This window comes from Lissotriton vulgaris, chromosome 7, assembly GCF_964263255.1.
Source record: "Lissotriton vulgaris chromosome 7, aLisVul1.2, whole genome shotgun sequence".
NCBI lineage: Eukaryota > Metazoa > Chordata > Amphibia > Caudata > Salamandridae > Lissotriton > Lissotriton vulgaris.
Window position 1 is genome coordinate 330159670 of NC_141695.1, and position 19893 is coordinate 330179562.

Consider the following 19893-nt stretch of genomic DNA (forward strand, 5'->3'; position numbering starts at 1 on the left):
ATAGTCGAGCAAAAATGGGCTCCCCGAGCAGGCCGTCGGGGAGTGGACGTGGCCTGGGCTTAACCCTCCATGGGTCCGGCCTAGGGTCCATGCGCTTGGGACGGGGCTCCCAGGGAGGTTCTCCCCGGCCTGGCTAGGGTTCGGAAGGTAGGACCGGGCCCGGGGCTTGAGCTCCGTCCGGCCAGCCCCGGGGTGCGTGAGCCCCCCGTCCTTCAAGCCATCAGAGGGTCTGGGCGCTGGGGATGGGGCTCCACCAGGACCCAGGGGAGGCTCTCCCCAGCCTGGCCTAGGGTTCGGAAAGCCGGGACTGGGGCCGGGACCAGGCCCGGGGCCTAAGCCCCGTCCGGCAGGGCCCGGTGGTGCGGGAATACCCCTCCGTCCTGCAAGCCGGCCAGGGGTCCGGGGCGCCTGGGACGGATGGTCCACCGGGGCCCATGGGAGGCTCTCCCTGGCCTGGCCAAGGGTTCGGAAAGCCGGGACTGGGGCCGGGACCGGGCCTGGGGTTTGAGCCCCGTCCAGCAGGGCCCGGTGGTGCGGGAATACCCCTCCGTCCTGCAAGCCGGCCGGGGGTCCGGGGCGCCCGGGACGGAGGGTCCACCGGGGCCCAGGGGAGGCTCTGCCCGGCCTGGCCTAGGGTTCAGAAAGCCGGGACTGGGCCCGGGGCTTGAGCCCCGTCAGACAGGGCACGGTGGTGCGGGAATACCCCTCCGTCCTGCAAGCCGGTCCGGGCGCCGGGGACGGAGTGTCCATCAGGGCCCGGCGAGGCCTGCAGCCCCGGATCCCTGCAGCCCTGCTGCCCCAGAGCCCTGCAGGCCCGGACCCCTGCAGCTCAGAGCCCTGCAGGCCCGGAGCCCTGCAGCCCCCGAGCCCTGCAAGGGCAGCAGGGAGCCCTCCCACGGAGGCTCGGGGCAGGCAGATTGGCGTCATTTCGGTCCCGGCCATCTGGTCGCCCCTCTCTCCTCTGCCATATGGTCGCCCGCAATGCTTTCCTATGGGGCGACTAGATGGCCGGACTTCCCTGGAAGTCCCGATGAGGTGCCATTTGCCTCCCGGATCCCAGCCAGGGCTCCAGGAGGTCGGGCACGTTTGCGCCCTGGGTCCCCTCTGTCATCTTGAGTGCACGGATTACACGAAAGGGGGGTAATTTTCCCCCGGATTACTAGGTGCAAGGGTATGCCCAAACACCCTCCGGGGCTGGTGGGTCCCTGCCGGGGACCAGATGGGCGATGCCGGGGCAACACCTCCCAGGCGTTTGTGGCTTCCTCCGACGGCCCGCAGCATGGGAAAGTACCTGGGACGGGCTCCATGGGTCCTGGGCCCTGCAGCCCCGGAGCCCTGCAGCCCCCGAGCCCCAGAGCCCTAGGACCCTGCAGCCCCGGAGCCCTGGGGCCCTGCAGCCCCGGAGCCCTGCAGCCCCCCGAGCCCTGGAGCCTTGCAGTCCCCCGAGCCCTGGAGCCCTGCAGTCCCCCGAGCCCTGGAGCCCTGCAGTCCCCTAGCCCTGCAGCACCGGACCCCCGGGGCCCCGAAGCCCTGCAGGCCCGGGGCAGGCAGATTGGTGTCATTTCGGTCCCGGCCATCTGGTCGCCGCTCTCGCCTCGGCCATCTGGTCGCCCGCAATGCTTTCCGATGGGGCGACTAGATGGCCGGACTTCCCTGGAAGTCCCTATGAGGTGCCATTCGCCTCCCGGATCCCAGCCAGGGCTCCAGGAGGTCGGGCACGTTTGCGCCCTGGGTCCCCTCTGTCACCTTGAGTGCACGGATTACAAGAAAGGGGGGTAATTTTCCTCCGGATTACTAGGGACAAGGTACGCCCGGACACCCATCCCACGTTGGTGGTTCTCTGCCAGGGGTGACCAGATGGGATATGCCGGGGCAACACCTCCCTAGGCCACCTGGGGCTGCCTTCCTCCAGCCCGATGGCATGGCAAAGTGCCCAAGACAAGCTCCATGCATCCCGTGCTGTCGTCCCCGGGCGTCCGGGGCTCCAGGCCAACGGCATGGCAGAGTGCCCGGGTTGGGATCCATGGTTTTCATGGTAGTCCTCCCCTGGGTGTCCGGGGCTCCAGGCCGACAGCATGGCAGAGTGCCCGTGTCGGGCTCCATGGTTTTCACGGTAGTCCTCCCCTGGGTGTCCAGGGCTCCAGGCCGACGGCATGGCAAAGTGTCCAGGATGGGCTCCATGCATCCCGTGCAGTCGTCCCCCCGGCGTCCACGGCTCCAGGCCGACGGCATGGCTGAGTGCCCGGTGTAGGAAGGTGGATATCTGACTATGGTTGCCCCCAACTTTTTGCCTAGTGTTTAGCTGGTTTTTGACCTAGTTGGCCTGGGGCCCTGCTATTCAGGACCCCAGACTAATTGCACTCTCTGTAAAATGGACTCCATGTACCTTAGGTACATACCTCATTGGATGCTGAGTCACCTTATCAGTCCCTGTACAGTGTACCTTAGGTACCTAGGGCATAGGTGTACCCAGGGCCTACCAGGGGCTGCAGCATGTATTATACCACCCCTGGCTGGCCATCCAAACTGACACAACTGGCTGATCAATCAGCTGGGGCAAGGTGGTGTAATCTCCCTTTGCTTTAGATATAGTATACCTATATCTAACCACAAAATGGACACATATACTCCTATAAGTCACTAATATGGCAGGCCTTATCAATCCTGAAGGCAGAGTGCTTGGAATTATGTGAGATGGTGCTCTAGCATGAGCTGAGCCTGTCTGCAGCTTTCGGAACAAAGTCCTTATAGCTGTTCCATGATAACGCTATGCCATATACTCTTAAGTGCATTATAATCCTCGCAGTTATTGCTAACTTTGGTATAGCATTATCAAAACATGTCGAGTAAGGTGTCATACGATTTGGAATACTACCCCCTCGCCAGTTCTGGAGACAGTGGTAGCATTCCACCCTTTTAGAGGGACACGACATGTATGTAACTGAGAACCCCGGTTAAAGTTAAACAGAGCCTCAGCATCACAAAATGGATGCTGCCACCACAGACACAAGTCTGACCTCCTGCTGCTGGGAGTCCTTCCAGCGAGGGAGGCCTGGACAAAGGGTTTCCTGCCTTGGGAGGTGCTAGCACCACCCCAGACAGGATTTTGTGTATTGAGGTAGGGAGGGCTGAAAGGAATGAGACATGCCTGGGGCACACAAGGTGTCCCTGTGCATACCCCGTTTCAAACCAGTTGTAAGGGCGGGAAACATCACTTACAACGCAAGCATTACAACGCACTACCATTACATCGCAACCATTACAACGCAAACCATTACAACGCATTGCGCTGGGGGGCGCTCTAGGATAGGGAATATATTTAATTTACAATCCAACACCTTCCCTACTATCCACGGGGACTGGAGTTGGAATAGTAAATTAAATAATTCAGTATCCAGCGCCTAAAAGCACTATGCGTTGTAATGGTATGCAATGTAAAAACCGCGTTGTAACAGCAGGCGTTGTAATAGCCTGCGTTGTAACGTCATACATCCGTTAGGGCTCTCCAGCCCCAGCTCTGGCACGAAACCGGACAAAGGATAGGGGGTGTAACCACCCCCCTTCCTGACCTCACCCATGGGAGGGACCTAGTCACTAGTACAGCCCCCTTTAGCAGAATAAAGGTAGGAGCTGGTCCCATTCCAAATTAGATTATCCTGAACAACTTTACAAGAAGAAACTCTGGACTTCGACGTTCTGCTCCACAGAAGACTGAAGAATCTCCCTTGTGGCCAAGGAGTGACCACCCTGCAACTGCAGGCACCATCAAGCGTCCTAGCGGTTCACTTTGTCGTCCTTGCTGCCGGAACCAGACTTCAGAGCCCGACGAGATCCAGACTTCCAGACCTCTCCGACCTCTATCTACATCTGCAGCACAGCTGAGATCCGTGGGTGCGACGAGACACGTGGTACCGGCCATCTTGAAGAATTTGCACTTCGCTTCCAGCACGACTTCAGAGGCATCCTCGAGTAAGTGCTTTGGGGATTTAGAACCCCCAGCCCCGAGCAGCTCCTGCACCGAAGACCAGTCCTCCAGCATCCACGAGATCTGCGTGGGGCCCTTTTGCTTGGTTGCTGCTCGACGCATTGTCTGGTCACTTGCAGGCTGGCTAGTGACCTCCTAGACGACGATCCACGAAATCTACACACTGGTCTGGTTGCTCCAGACTGGCCCCTGCTCCCTTCCAAAAGAGGAGCACCCCGGACCCTCCTGGTCCGCACCAGACGACATTTCCACTCACCGCGTGGGTTGCCCTTGCCAAGGCCTGTTGACTCCGAATCCGGATTGGACACCGCCGACAGCGAGAGCCTGCGTGGGACAGCTCGTGCCTCCATCCTGGTCATCGAAGACACCTCCTGGTCCACGTGGCTACAGAGACAAGCGTCCACTCTTCACCTGATCGCGATGACAGCATCTGGTTCCTTCCTGGTTCCACTCCGGTCACTGGCTAGTGACTTTGAACACTGTCCCCTCTGCTTTCAGGTCCTCTTCTTCCTCGATCCACCCTTGGATCGCTCTGGACATCTTCCTCCTGGTCGCCTGCAGCATCTTGCTTCAAGGCTCCATAGACTTCGACGCGGAAACCCGACACACTTTCACACCCATGCACCCGCAGCCCGTGGGTGAGGTAACAAGAGCATTTCGGTGCTCAAGGGTAGATGGACTCTCCTAGTGTCCAGGTATCCTGTCGTTTTAGTCGTAACTAGTCATAACTGTCTATTACTTACCTTTTCGTAATTTGTTCTGCCCATTGACTTTGTTCCGCATCTCGCGTGTGAGTTCACACTCTGCACACGCGTCCCGTGGGTCTCCTGCTACTTACCTAAGGTTAGGGTAGTGTAGTCCCAGCGATCCTACAGCCTCTGGGCATCTTCATTTCTTCTATTGATCTCCTTATACCATTTACTTAGTATATGGTTTGTCGTGCCCCTAGGGCACCATTGTAATTTGTGCGATTCACTGTATTTTTCTGAAGAGTATTGTTATGTGCTTAGCCCTCTGATCTCATAAAGAGTTCAGAGGTGTTTGTTAGTAATAAATATATTGTTTATTTTCATAACAACCTGTGTGGTGTCCTTTCATCTGGTATTCAAGGGGTTATATGTGGTAAAACAGCTGGCTTCACATGCCAAAAGAGTTTAGCCTAAGACTGCTCTGTCCATGCTACCATTAGGATTGCTGGTCTATAAGGTTGACTTACAACCAATCACCATAAGGGTTGTTTGGACTGATACAAGGTGATCACTAGAACTAGTGAGCATCATATATCAGACCAACTTCTCACACCCAGGTCGGGCTCCATGGTTTTCACGGTAGTCCTCCCCTGGGTGTCCGTGGCTCCAGGCCGACGGCATGGCAAAGTGCCCAGGACGGGCTCCATGCGTCCCGTGCAGTCGTCCCCCGGGCGTCCGGGGCTCCAGGCCGACAGCATGGCAGAGTGCCCGGGTCGGGCTCCATGGTTTTCACGGTATTCCTCCCATGGGTGTCCGGGGCTCCAGTCCGACGGCATGCAAAGTGCCCAGGAAGGGCTCCATGCATCCCGTGCAGTTGTCCCCCGGGCGTCCGGGGCTTCAGGCCGACGGCATGGCAGAGTGCCCGGGTCGGGCTCGATGGTTTTCACGGTATTCCTCCCCTGGGTGTCCGGGGCTCCAGTCCGACAGCATTGCAAAGTGCCCAGGACGGGCTCCATGCATTTCGTGCAGTCGTCCCCCGGGCGCCCGGGGCTCCAGGCCAACAGCATGGCAGAGTGCCCGGGTCGGGCTCAATAGTTTACAAGGTAGTCCTCCCCTGGGTGTCACTGGCTCCAGGCCGCCGGCATGGCAAAGTGCCCAGGACGGGCTCCATGCATCCCGGGCAGTCGTCCCCTGGGCGTCCGGGGCTCCAGGCCGACGGCATGGCCGAGTGCCCGGAATGGGCTCCATGGTCTCACGGTAGTCCTCCCCACCCGGGGCTCCATCCTGGGTCCTGCCGCACGGCAGGGTGCCCGGGACGGGGTCCGGAGGGCCCAGGGAAGGCTTCCCCTGCGCCTCTGGGCTTGGCCCCCCGGCTGGGGCCAGGGGCCCGGCCGGGCCCCGGGTCGGGCGCTCTGGCCCTGGGCCCTGTCCCCGGCCTGCCACACTGCCGAAGGCCTGGGACGGGGTTCTGTTGTGCCTGGGGAGCCTCCCCGTGCTTGGCTTGGTTCAGGAGATCCGTCCGGCGCCCCTAGAGGGCCCCGGGGAGGGTGGCCTCCCCACCCGGGGCTCTGTCCTGGGTCCTGCCGCGTGGCAAGGTGCCCGAGACGGGGTCCGGAGGGCCCGGGGAAGGCTTCCCCTGTGCCTCAGGGCTTAGGCCCCCCGGCTGGGGCCCGAGGCACGGCCGGGCCCCGGGTAGGGCGCTCCAGCCCTGGGCCCTGTCCCCCGGCCTGCCGCACTGCCGAAGGTCCATGACGGGGTTCCGTTTTGCCTGGGGAGCCTCCCGTGGCTTGGTTGGTTTCAGGATCTCCGTCCGGGGCCCCTGAGGGCCCCGGGGAGGGCGGCCTCCCCACCCCGGCTCCGTCCTGGGTCCTGCCGCATGGCAGGGTGCCCGAGACGGGGTCCGGAGGGCCCGGGGAAGGCTTCTCGTGCGCCTCCGGGCCTGGGACCCCTGGCGGGGTCCAGGGACCCGGGCCGGGCCCCGGGTCGGGTGCTCCGGCTCAGGGCCCTGTTCCCCGGCCTACCGCACTGCCAAAGGCCTGGGACAGGGGTTCCATTGTGCCCGGGGAGCCTCCCCTGGCTTGGATGGTTTCAGGAGCTCCGTCCGGGGCCCCTGAGGGCCCCGGGGAGGGCGGCCTCCCCACCCCGGGCTCCGTCCTGGGTCCTGCCGCATGGCAGGGTGCCCGGGACGGGGTCCGGAGGGCCCAGGGAAGGCTTCCCCTGCGCCTCTGGGCTTGGGCCCCCCGGCTGGGGCCATGGTCAAGGCCGGGCCCCGGGTCGGGCGCTCTGGCCCTGGGCCCTGTCCCCCGGTCTGCCGCACCGCCAAATGTCTGTGACGAGGTTCCGTTGTGCCTGGGGAGCCTCCCGTGGCTTGGCTGGTTTCAGGAGCTCCGTCCGGGGCCCCTGAGGGCCCCGGGGAGGGCAGCCTCCCCACCCCGGGCTCCGTCCTGGGTCGTGACGCGTGGCAGGGTGCCCGGGACGGGGTCCGGAGGGCCCGGGGAAGGCTTCCCCTGCGCCTCTGGGCATGGGCCCTGTAGGAAGGGGGAGGCTCTAGTTGGCGCAGTGCAACACTAGCGACAAGCAGGGACTCTCTCTTCCTCGTCAGGGCTGAGGGTTACCTTCCAGACAACCTCTGCTTACCCTCTAGGTAGTGTGGCTTAAGCAGTCGTAGGCTAATCTTTGGGGCACATAGGGTTAAACACTTGCCATATTACACCGTCACAACCAACCCACCACACAATGAGACCAAACTGTATTCTGTAAAAATATATATCTTTATATAGACTTCAAGCAGGCTTATGAATACAGTTATCAGACTTTCAAATAGCGGTTCCAAGTTACTTAGTTCAAGTTGCCACAGTTCGTTCTAGCAATAAGAGTTCTTTAGGGCCTTCTGCCCAGTTCAACAAAGTTCTTGTGGAGCAGGCGGCTCCCAGGGGATCTGTCCCACGTCGCGTTGCCTTCCCGGGGTCGCTGTTCGTTGCGGCTCTCAGCCGAGCAGTTCACGGGTCATCCGGGGCAGCGGTGTTCTGTGGTGGCAGGGTCCTTTCCTCGTCGTCCGCTCCGACCCTGGAGGCGGCGGTTGCGTGGTGGCGGCAAGTGGTAGTACGGTCCTCAAGTGCAGGACGTACCCAGCCAAGTGCCGGTGCAGCTGTGCGCTCACAGCTGAGCTGTCGGGCAAGGTACCGACCTAGGGGACTCTCACAGGGCGACTGTCCGTCTTTGCAAGTGGATTGGCTGCTCGGGGCGCAGTCAACTCGAGAGCTCGGACCGGACGGGTCCTCCTTCGCTTTGCTCTCGGGCTCCCGGTGCAGTTGCGGTCACGGTGTTCGGGCCAGCGGCGGCTGGTCCTCACTTTGCTCTCGCTGTTGCTCTGGGCCCCGGTCACGGTGGTCAGGTGGATGTCGTTGCCTTGGAGGAGATTCCTCCGTCGGTACTGCCACAAGGAGCAGCACACGCAGTTGCTTTCTTCAGGGTGTAGCGCCCACTGGTCCTGGGGCGCTGGTCAGGGGGCAAGCTCAGTTTCAAGCCCTTGGAGATCTTTTAGCAGAGTTCGGCACAAAGTCTTGTAAAGCAAAAGTCTTTTCGTAGCCTTTCCTTTTTCCTCTCCTTCGGCAGCAAGGCACCAGACACAGGCAAGAGACAGCACTCTTCCTTGTCCTTCCCGGTCCTTCTCGTCGGGCAGAGTTCCTTCTGTAGCCCAAACAGGATCTAATTTTCAAGGAGCAGGGCTCCTTCTTTTATATGGCATTTCTTTTGTTCTCGCAGGCCAGGGGGGCCTTTGCATAGCCACTCTCAGTCCTCGAGTACCCTGGCGGGTGTACTCCGGCTTCTGCTTTCAGTGTGAGGGGCAGGCGCATCAGACGCCCCACAGGAGGTGGAGCCAGCATTGTGCGGACAGGGGCAGCCAGAGTACCTTGTTGATGGGGCTTCGCCCTTCCTGGGCCAGGTGTCGGCTGAATCATCCGACGCTCCCTAGGTGGGTGGAGCCAGCATTGTGGTGGCAGAGCACAGCAAGATCCAGAGTCAAGAGCCACTCCTACCTCCCACTAAGGTGTAATCTGCGCATTCACCACCTGTCCTCCTCCCAGCCCTGTCACTCACACGTCCCAGACAGTCAGATACACATACCAGCAGAGGCGGGCTGAAATGGTTAGGCAAGCAAAGGCTAACTTTCTAAAAGTAGCATTTGCAAACCCAGGATACTAAAATAAACTTTACTAAAAGAAATATTTTATCATCCTGAGTTCAGGCATACTAAACACGACGCGCTACCATGCTCCTTGAGCCTGCTGGGATTATAGGGCGTAATAACTCCAGCAGCTCAGTCTGGCCTAATGGAGCAGGTAGCCTTCAATAGTGAAATACGGTTTTGGTTGTAAGTCACTACTAGGACATGCCACACACATCAGGGCTTGTCCTACCTTACACCTACAACGCACCCTGCCCGCAGGCCTACCATAGGGGTGACTAATATGTAGTCAAGGGAAGGTTCGGGGGCTGGCAAGTGGGTGCACTTGCCCAGCTAGCGTGACGGTACGAGACCGCATGCGGGTTCTGCGGTCGCAGTTCCCGGACACATCTTTACGGCTGCTTCGGTGGGTGGCGCAACCAGCGCTGCAGGCCCACCAGCAGTATTGGCATCTACAAGCCCCGGCACTCCTAGTGCACTTTACTAGGGACTAACAGTAAATCCAATGAACCAATCATGGATACCAATCGCATGTACAATTTACAGTAGGGAGGACTTGCACTGCGGCACGGGTCAGCCGTGGCGCAGTGCCCTGAGTATCGGAAAACCAGCAAAACATCGGAGGCACATCAGCAAAAAGTGGAAGGGAGACTCACGCCAAGGTGCCAGGTCTAACATGTGTCCCCTCCAGCTGAAATGTGGGGGGAACTACCCTTCCCCAGGGAGTTCCACATCACTAAGGCGGAAAAATCTGGACAGACCGTCAGCGTTGGCGTGATCGGTGCCAGGGCGGTGTTCCACCGTAAAGTCCATGCTCTGTAGAGAAATGGACCACCTCAACAGTTTCGGGTTCTCACCCCTCATTTGCATCAACCATCTGAGGGGCCTGTGGTCCGTCTGAACTCGGAAGTGAGACCCAAACAGGTAGGGTCTTAGCTTCTTCAGCGCCCAGACCACAGCAAATGCTTCTCGCTCTATTGCACTCCACCTACTTTCCCGTGGAAGTAACCTCCTACTTATGAAGGCTACGGGTTGGTCAAAGCCCTCCTCAGTCATCTGTGAAAGAACAGCCCCTACACCATGCTCTGAAGCGTCTGTTTGCACTATGAATTCCTTGGAGAAATCAGGAGCCAGGAGCACGGGCGCCGTGCACATGGCAGTCTTCAGGGTGTCAAAAGCCTTCTTACAGGTGTCAGTCCAAATCACATTCCTGGGCTGCTTCTTCGAAGTCAGCTCTGTCAAGGGGGTCACGATCGTGCCATAGCCCTTGACAAACCTCCTGTAATACCCAGTGAGCCCCAGGAAGGCTCTCACTGCCGTCTGGGTCTTGGGGGGTTCCCAAGCCAGGATGGTCTCAATTTTGGGTTGCAAGGGTGCTACCTTGCCACTCCCAACTTGGTGTCCCAAGTACACCACTGAACCCTGCCCAATCTGGCACTTGCTTGCCTTGATTGTGAGGCCTGCTCTGCGCAGAGCCATCAACACTTCCCAGAGGTGTCGCAGGTGTTCTGGCCAGGTGCCACTGAACACCGCGATGTCATCCAGGTAGGCGGCACTGAACTCGTCCAGCCCAGCCAACACCTGGTTGACCAATCTCTGAAAGGTGGCAGGGGCATTCTTCATTCCAAATGGCATAACCCGGAACTGGAAATGCCCATCTGGTGTAGAGAATGCCGACCTCTCCTTTGCCCCATCGGTCAAGGCGATCTGCCAGTACCCAGACGTCAAATCAAACGTACTGAGGAACCGAGCAGCCCCTAGCCGATCAATGAGCTCATCCGCTCTTGGGATGGGGTGCGCGTCAGTCTTCGTGACTGAATTGAGTCCTCTGTAGTCCACACAGAACCGGAGTTCGGGTGTGGCTCCCGGCGCAGCAGCCTTCGGAACCAAAACCACGGGGCTGGACCAAGGACTGCTGGAAGACTCAATCACCCCAGGGCAAGCATCTTGGAGACCTCCTCCTTGATGCAGGCCCGGACCCTGTCAGTCACTCTGTAAGCCTTATGCTTCACAGGTAAGCTGTCTCCAGTGTCCACATCATGGACGCACCAATCTGTGACACTCGGAACCAGGGAGAACAGATCTGGAAACTGCCCCAGCAACTGGCGGCAGTCTTCCTGTTGTTCGGGGGTCAGGGTGGGTGAGAGGTTAACTCCATCCACTGACCCGTCTTTCTCACAGGCCACTAAGAGGTCAGGGAGAGGCTCCGACTCCTCCTCCATTCCGTCATCAGTTGCCAACAACATGCCCACTTCGGACCTTTGCAAGTGGGGCTTGAGGCGGTTGACATGTAGGACCCGCAAAGGGTTCCTGGGCGTCTTCATGTCCACCAAGTATGTCACGGGGCTCTTGCGCTCCACAACCTCGAATGGGCCTGTCCACTTATCCTGAAGGGCACAGGGCTCCACTGGGGCCAGGACATACACCTCTTGTCCAGGCTGAAGCTCGACCAGAGTGGCATTCTGGTCGTACCACCGCTTCATCTCTTCCTGGCTGGCTTCCAGATTTGCCTCGGCAAGTTGTCTGAAGCGCCTGGTCTGGTTTCTGAAGGCCAGCATGTAGCTATATACATTCTGGGGAGGTTTCCTGGGAGATTGCTCCCAGCCTTCCTTTACCAAACTCAGTGGTCCTCTCACGGGGTGACCGTACAGTAGCTCAAAGGGGCTGAACCCTAGGGACTTCTGGGGTACCTCGCGATATGCAAAGAGTAGGCATGGTAAGAGGACGTCCCACTTACGCCTCATCGGACCTTCTAGGCCCATGATCATGCCCTTTAGGGTTCGGTTGAATCTTTCAACCAACCCGTTACCTTGGGGATGGTAAGGCGTGGTGAATTTATACGTTACACCACACTCTTGCCAAAGGGACTTCATATACTTGGATATGAAGTTGGTCCCCCTGTCGCTCACCACCTCTAGAGGGAATCCTACTCGTGAGAAAATTCCCATCAGTGCACGTCCCACCACGGGGGCCGTCACTGTCCTCAGAGGGATGGCTTCAGGGTACCGGGTGGCATGGTCCACCAAGACCAGGATGAACCTGTTGCCCATGGCTGTCTTGGGGTCCAGAGGCCCAACAATGTCAATACCCACTCGCTGGAATGGCGTACCGACCACAGGGAAGGGTTGGAGGGGAGCCTTCTTCTTCCCTCCGGTCTTCCCACTTGCCTGGCAAGTCGGACAGGTTCTGCAATGAGCGTCTGAACTCTTATGCATTTGGGGCCAGTAAAAGTGGGTGACAAGCCTGTCATAGGTCTTGTCCATCCCCAAATGTCCTGCTAAAGGCACATCATGAGCCAGACCCAGTAGGAAGGCTCTGAACTTCTGGGGTACCACCAGCACACGGGCTGACCCAGGTTCAGCAGCCTTAGGCTCTGAATACAGGAGGTCGTTCTCCCAGTACACGTAATGTGTTTTGGCCTGAACACCATTGGCCTGGTCTGCAGCCTGCTGCCGCATACCCATGAGAGAGGGGCATTCTTTCTGCTCCTTGCAGAATTCCTCCCTGGAGGGTCCTCCTTCTTGCTGCCAATGGGTCAGCTCAGGCAGGTCCCCCAGTTCGGCGATCTGTTCCCCTGTAGGCTACAGGGCATCCCCCTCAAGGTCTGCTTCCTCCTGGACCGTGGGAACCTCAGGGGCCGGTTTCCCGCGCCCCCTGCGCCCTCTCCCTAAGGCCGGTTCCTGGGCCTCTCCTTCAGGCCCCAGGACCTCTTGATCACCCCTACTGGCTGTCATTGACCGGGTGGTCACGCACGCCCAGTCAGGCAGACCCACCATCCGTAGGTGAGTCGTTTTCTCCACCTTTTCCCAAGGGGAGTGCTCCAAGTCATTCCCTAGCAAAAAGTCAACAGGCATGGTTTTTCTTACACAGACCTGCAGAGTACCAGAGACCCCCCCCCACTCGAAGGGAACTTGAGCCATCGGACACTGACTCTCAGAATTATCAGCGTTGATAACCCTACAGTAGGCATGGGGTACAACCTGCTCTTGAGACACCAGGTGCTGCCTCACTGCAGTCACACTGGCTCCTGTGTCTCGAAGAGCCTCAGCTTCCTTGCCATTGATGATCACCATCTGCCCATATTTCTTAGTGTTAGAGGGCAGGTAGTTCGTAGGGATCATCTCACTGTCTCCTAGCGAGACTAGGGTCATCTGAACGGGATCTCCACCCCCCGGGACCATCACTTCTTCTCCTAAGTGAACACTAGTCACTTGACGGGGCGGAGCACCAGTGGGTGCGGGTTTTCCAAACAGGCGACACTTGGGGTCACTGGATATGTGCCCAGGCTCGCCACATTTGTAACAATTGAAGGGCCCCTTTGGAACAGGTTTACCTGTCGGGGCCCCATTCTGCTTTGGGGGTGGGGGAGGCTGAGAACCTTGCTGCGGGTTCCCCTGGGAACTACTTTGGGGGCCTTTTTGGAACCCTTTCTGTTTTCCCCCCTTGTCTCCCCCACTCTTCTGCTGGGGACCCTGCCCACTCTTGGCGGAGTCTCCCACGGGACCCTTGTGGACCCTGGTGCTGAGCCAGCGGTCCGCCTCCTCAGCAAGCTTCCTCGGGTTGGACAGCTTGCTATCGATCAGGTGTTGGCGTAACTCAGGAAAACAGTGATCAGACAAGTGCTCCCATGCAATTAAATCGAAGAGACCTTGAAAATCATTCACTTTGCTACCCTTCACCCAACCACCCAGTGCTCTGCAAAAATAAGTCACATACTCCACATACGTATTCCCAGGCCGCTTAGTACATCCCCTAAACTTCTGTCTATACATTTCAGGGGTAATCCCGTACCTGCGCATTAAAGCTTCTTTCATGTGGGAATAGGATCTCTGTTTCTCAACGGGCAAATCTAGCAAGGTATCTCGCCCTTCGCTAAGGAACCTTCCCCACAACCCCGCTCCCCAATCCTTGTCAGGGACCCGGTGGGAGGACATGGCTACCTCGTATGCCCTAAACCACTGTCCTATGTCATCCCCCTTAAAGAACTCCTTAACTACGTCCTTCGGGATGTGCACTCTTGACTCTACCTGCACTGGCGATGTGCTGCCACCAGAGGGAGGACGATCCAAGTCTCTCTCCTTGAGACTTATCTCCCTCATCTTCACTTCATAATCCATTTGGTGCTTTCGCTCTTCCAGCGCCATTCTTTTTGTTTCCAGCTCCAGTTGGATTTTCAATTCTGCCAGCTTTCTTTCGTGATTCCTTGTTTCCTTCCTGTCTGCCAGCTCCTCTGGCGACAGGCCTTTACCAAAGCTGTGCACGCTGTCTTGCCTTTCGAGATCCACCAGATCCATAGGTGCATTCTGCTCTTCAGTTGCATCTTGCTCCGCGAGGGCATCTTGATCCTCCGGGGCCTTTCTGGACTCTATCCAGGCTTTCAGGGCCTTGTAGAATTCTGGCTTATTCTTGCAACCAGCGTGCGGAACTTTGAGTTTCTTACAGAAAAACTTCAGCTCCGTCTTTGAGTATTTGTCCAGCTTTGCGGCGTCCCACTCCACCTCCAACACCTCAGAGGTCGTGGACTCCGCTCCATCCAGGCTCTTCGTGCCTGGCATGGTTCTCACACTCGGAATCTTCTTTCAGCAAAAAGCAAAGTCTGTGGCTAAGTAACTGGACTGAAATCACTGTGCAATGGTCGGAAGCTAAGGTATAGATACCGCAAGTGTAAATTCGAAAAATCCTCACCGCTGCGTCCAATGTAGGAAGGGGGAGGCTCTAGTTGGCGCAGTGCAACACTAGCGACAAGCAGGGACTCTCTCTTCCTCGTCAGGGCTGAGGGTTACCTTCCAGACAACCTCTGCTTACCCTCTAGGTAGTGTGGCTTAAGCAGTCGTAGGCTAATCTTTGGGGCACATAGGGTTAAACACTTGCCATATTACACCGTCACAACCAACCCACCACACAATGAGACCAAACTGTATTCTGTAAAAATATATATCTTTATATAGACTTCAAGCAGGCTTATGAATACAGTTATCAGACTTTCAAATAGCGGTTCCAAGTTACTTAGTTCAAGTTGCCACAGTTCGTTCTAGCAATAAGAGTTCTTTAGGGCCTTCTGCCCAGTTCAACAAAGTTCTTGTGGAGCAGGCGGCTCCCAGGGGATCTGTCCCACGTCGCGTTGCCTTCCCGGGGTCGCTGTTCGTTGCGGCTCTCAGCCGAGCAGTTCACGGGTCATCCGGGGCAGCGGTGTTCTGTGGCGGCAGGGTCCTTTCCTCGTCGTCCGCTCCGACCCTGGAGGCGGCGGTTGCGTGGTGGCGGCAAGTGGCAGTACGGTCCTCAAGTGCAGGACGTACCCAGCCAAGTGCCGGTGCAGCTGTGCGCTCACAGCTGAGCTGTCGGGCAAGGTACCGACCTAGGGGACTCTCACAGGGCGACTGTCCGTCTTTGTAAGTGGATTGGCTGCTCGTGGCGCAGTCAACTCGAGAGCTCGGACCGGACGGGTCCTCCTTCGCTTTGCTCTCGGGCTCCCGGTGCAGTTGCGGTCACGGTGTTCGGGCCAGTGGCGGCTGGTCCTCACTTTGCTCTCGCTGTTGCTCTGGGCCCCGGTCACGGTGGTCAGGTGGATGTCGTTGCCTTGGAGGAGATTCCTCCGTCGGTACTGCCACGAGGAGCAGCACACGCAGTTGGTTTCTTCAGGGTGTAGCGCCCACTGGTCCTGGGGCGCTGGTCAGGGGGCAAGCTCAGTTTCAAGCCCTTGGAGATCTTTTAGCAGAGTTCGGCACAAAGTCTTGTAAAGCAAAAGTCTTTTCGTAGTCTTTCCTTTTTCCTCTCCTTCGGCAGCAAGGCACCAGACACAGGCAAGAGACAGCACTCTTCCTTGTCCTTCCCGGTCCTTCTCGTCGGGCAGAGTTCCTTCTGTAGCCCAAACAGGATCTAATTTTCAAGGAGCAGGGCTCCTTCTTTTATATGGCATTTCTTTTGTTCTCGCAGGCCAGGGGGGCCTTTGCATAGCCACTCTCAGTCCTCGAGTACCCTGGCGGGTGTACTCCGGCTTCTGCTTTCAGTGTGAGGGGCAGGCGCATCAGACGCCCCACAGGAGGTGGAGCCAGCATTGTGCGGACAGGGGCAGCCAGAGTACCTTGTTGATGGGGCTTCGCCCTTCCTGGGCCAGGTGTCGGCTGAATCATCCGACGCTCCCCAGGAGGGTGGAGCCAGCATTGTGGTGGCAGAGCACAGCAAGATCCAGAGTCAAGAGCCACTCCTACCTCCCACTAAGGTGTAATCTGCGCATTCACCACCTGTCCTCCTCCCAGCCCTGTCACTCACACGTCCCAGACAGTCAGATACACATACCAGCAGAGGCGGGCTGAAATGGTTAGGCAAGCAAAGGCTAACTTTCTAAAAGTAGCATTTGCAAACCCAGGATACTAAAATAAACTTTACTAAAAGAAATATTTTATCATCCTGAGTTCAGGCATACTAAACACGACGCGCTACCATGCTCCTTGAGCCTGCTGGGATTATAGGGCGTAATAACTCCAGCAGCTCAGTCTGGCCTAATGGAGCAGGTAGCCTTCAATAGTGAAATATGGTTTTGGTTGTAAGTCACTACTAGGACATGCCACACACATCAGGGCTTGTCCTACCTTACACCTACAACGCACCCTGCCCGCAGGCCTACCATAGGGGTGACTAATATGTAGTCAAGGGAAGGTTCGGGGGCTGGCAAGTGGGTGCACTTGCCCAGCTAGCGTGACGGTACAAGACCGCACGCGGGTTCTGCGGTCGCAGTTCCCGGACACATCTTTACGGCTGCTTCGGTGGGTGGCGCAACCAGCGCTGCAGGCCCACCAGCAGTATTGGCATCTACAAGCCCCGGCACTCCTAGTGCACTTTACTAGGGACTAACAGTAAATCCAATGAACCAATCATGGATACCAATCGCATGTACAATTTACAGTAGGGAGCACTTGCACTGCGGCACGGGTCAGCCGTGGCGCAGTGCCCTGAGTATCGGAAAACCAGCAAAACATCGGAGGCACATCAGCAAAAAGTGGAAGGGAGACTCACGCCAAGGTGCCAGGTCTAACAGGCCCCCCGGCTGGGGCCAGGGGCAAGGCCGGGCCCGGGGTCAGGCGCTCCCGGCCCTGGGCCCTGTCCCCCGGCCTGCCGCACTGCCGAAGGCCCGGGACGGGGTTCCGTTGTGCCTGGGGAGCCTCCCGTGGTTTGGCTGGTTTCAGGAGCTCAGTCCGGGGCCCCTGACGGCCCCAGGGAGGGCGGCCTCCCCACCCCGGGCTCCGTCCTGGGTCCTGCCGCGCGGCAGGGTGCCCAAGACGGGGTCCGGACCTGGGAGCCCTGGCGGGGTCCAGGGGCCCCGGCCGGGCCCCAGGTCGGGTGCTCCGGCCCAGGGCCCTGTCGCCCGGCCTGCCGCACTGCCAAAGGCCCGGGACGGGGGTTCTGTTGTGCCCGGAGAGCCTCCCCTGATTGGCTGGTTTCAGGAGCTCCGTCCGGGGCCCCTGAGGGCCCCGGGGAGGGCGGCCTCCCCACCCCGGGCTCTGTCCTGGGTCCTTCCACGTGGCAGGGTGCCCGGGACGGGGTCCGGAGGGCCCGGGGAAGGCTTCCCCTGCGCCTCTGGGCTTGGGCCCCCCGGCTGAGGCCAGGTCGAGAGCTCCCTTCCCTGGGCCCTGTCCCCCGGCCTGCCGTACTGCTGAAGGCCCGGGACGGGGTTTCGTTGTGCCTGTGGAACCTCCCCTTGCTTGGCTGGGTTCAGGAGCTCCGTCAGGGGCCCCGGGGAGGGCGGCCTCCCCACCCCGGGCTCCGTCCTGGGTCCTGCCGCGTGGCAGGGTGCCCGTGATGGGGTCTGGAGGGCCCGGGGAGGCTTCCCCTGCGTCTCCAGGCCTGGGAGCCCCGACGGGGTCCAGGTGCCCCGGCCGAGCCCCGGGTCGGGTGCTCTATCCTTGGGCCCCTTCCCGCACCCTGCCTGTCTGCCAAAGGCCCGGGACGGGGTTCACTCGTGCCTGGGGAGCCTCCCCCTGCTTGGCTCGGATCAGGGTCTCCCAGGGGCCACTGGGAGGGCGGCCTCCCCACCCCGGGCTCCGTCCTGGGTCATGCCTCGTGGCAGGGTGCCCGGGACGGGGTCCGGAGGGCCTGGGGAAGGCTTCCCCTGTGCCTCCGGGCCCCCGACTGGGGCCAGGGGCCCTGCCGGCCCCCGGGTCAGTTGCTGCAGCCTGCCGCTCTGCCAAATGCCCAAGTCGGGGTTCTGTTGTGCCCAGGGAGCCTCCCTCTGCTTGGCGTATCCTCTTGGCCATCTGAACTCGCCTATCTGGTCGCACGCAATGCTTTCCAATGGGGCGACCAGATGGCCTGGCTTCCCTGAAGTCCCTATGAGGGCTCCTTTGCCTCACCGATCCCATCCAGGGCTCCAGTAGGTCAGGCACATCCGTCTTGCGATGCACACGGGTTACAAGGAAGGGTACCCTTCCTCCGGATTGCTAGGGTCAGGGTACTCCGGAACCCCTCTCGGCCAGGGGGTCCTCATCCAGCATCTGTATGGACCAGCTTGTCCGCCAAGCCGGGGCACCATCCCTTGGGCAGACGTGTGGTGTGGCCCCTGTGATGGGGCCAGAAGCCCCTACAGGGTCCAGGGTCCCCGGGCTCAGTCCCCCCAGCCTGCCGCTCTACCAGTGGGGCATAAGACGGGGCTCTGCCAGGCCTGGGGAGACTTCCCCTCCTGATGTCCCCATGGAGGGTGGCCGCTCCACCCCGGGCTCCGTCGTGCCGCGTGGCAGGGTGCCAAGGACAGGGCCTGGCAGGCCCATGGAGGCTCCCCCTGTGTGCCCAGTATAAATAGCCCCAGCTGGGTCCAGGGGCCCTGCATCAGGTGCCCCATCCCTGGGCCCTGTCCCATAGCATGCCGGGGATGGTGATGCCGGAGATGGTCTTCCATCATGCCTGGGGAGACTCCCCCTGCTTGGCTGGGTTCAGAAGCTCCGAATGGGGCCCCTTGGGAGGGCGGCCTGCCCACTCCGGGCTCCGTCCTCGGTCCTGCTGCATGCCAGGGTGCCTGGGCCCGGGGAGGCTTCCCCTGCACCTGTGGAGAATAGTTTTGTGCATCTCAAATAGCGATTCGGTAAAAAAAAAAAAAAAATTCGCAAAACTAGCTTTTGCTACATCTGGCCCAATGCCTTTTATTTATGTTTTGCTTTTTTTAACCATAAATAAAAGGTATTGTCATTTACAATGCCAATAGCTTACACTCGCGTAAATGCGAGACCTATTGCATTGCAAATGCTGGTTGTTCAGTGGAGCATGGCCCAAGCACAGATTGATTAAACTGAATTAGCACCTGCCTGCCGGCATCGCCCCACGGTTCCCCATTGATAATTGTGCATACTATTTTGCCCTCTGCCTTTCATATGTGCTATTCAGTCTTTCTCCAATAGTAAAGGCCCAAGACACCAGAGGTAAGAGCAGGCCCGGTTCTAGCGGGTGGGCCGGGTGGGCCAGGCCCACCCAAACAGGAGCCTTGGCCCTCGCAGTGAGGGCTTGAAGGCAGCCGAACACCGGCAGTGACCTCGAAGGGTGTCTGTGTGTGTGTGTGTGTGTGCGCCTAGGCTGAGATAGCTTCCCGGGGGCGCGTACACACACAGCTTTTGAGATTATCGCAGCCACACTCGAGTACTTCACAGGTCTTTAATAGACCATTAACATATAAAGGAGGCTTTGTTTATTTTTTCACCCCTTCATCTCCACATGGTGAAAGGCGACAAATCCTTTCTTTGACATGGGTAACCTTTGCCTACTGTTCTGCTGCATGGATATTTTTCTATGCAGCACAGGAGAAAAGAAGGTTGTTTATTCCTATTCACCTTTCCTAACCCCTGCAGCTGCTTATCACATCAGGCTGCCTGTGACACAAACTTGACTAATGGAGTAGTAGGAAATAGAATGTGTTACTATTTGTTTTTCTTTTAAAAATCTGCACAGGCGCAGTATCGCTTCATTTAAACAGTTTTTATCATTATCATGGCTGATGCAGGACTACAATTAGACCATACAAAATGCCCAGATAACGCTGGTGAATAAAG

At 58.6% G+C, this 19893-nt stretch overlaps 1 protein-coding gene across 1 annotated transcript in view; it reads right to left on the bottom strand.

The window, feature by feature from the left end:
• The window catches only part of LOC147701495 (transient receptor potential cation channel subfamily M member 4-like), a 1534183-nt gene that overhangs the window by 1497766 nt on the left and 16524 nt on the right, over positions 1 to 19893 (bottom strand). The gene's annotated exons all lie outside the window — the stretch shown is intronic.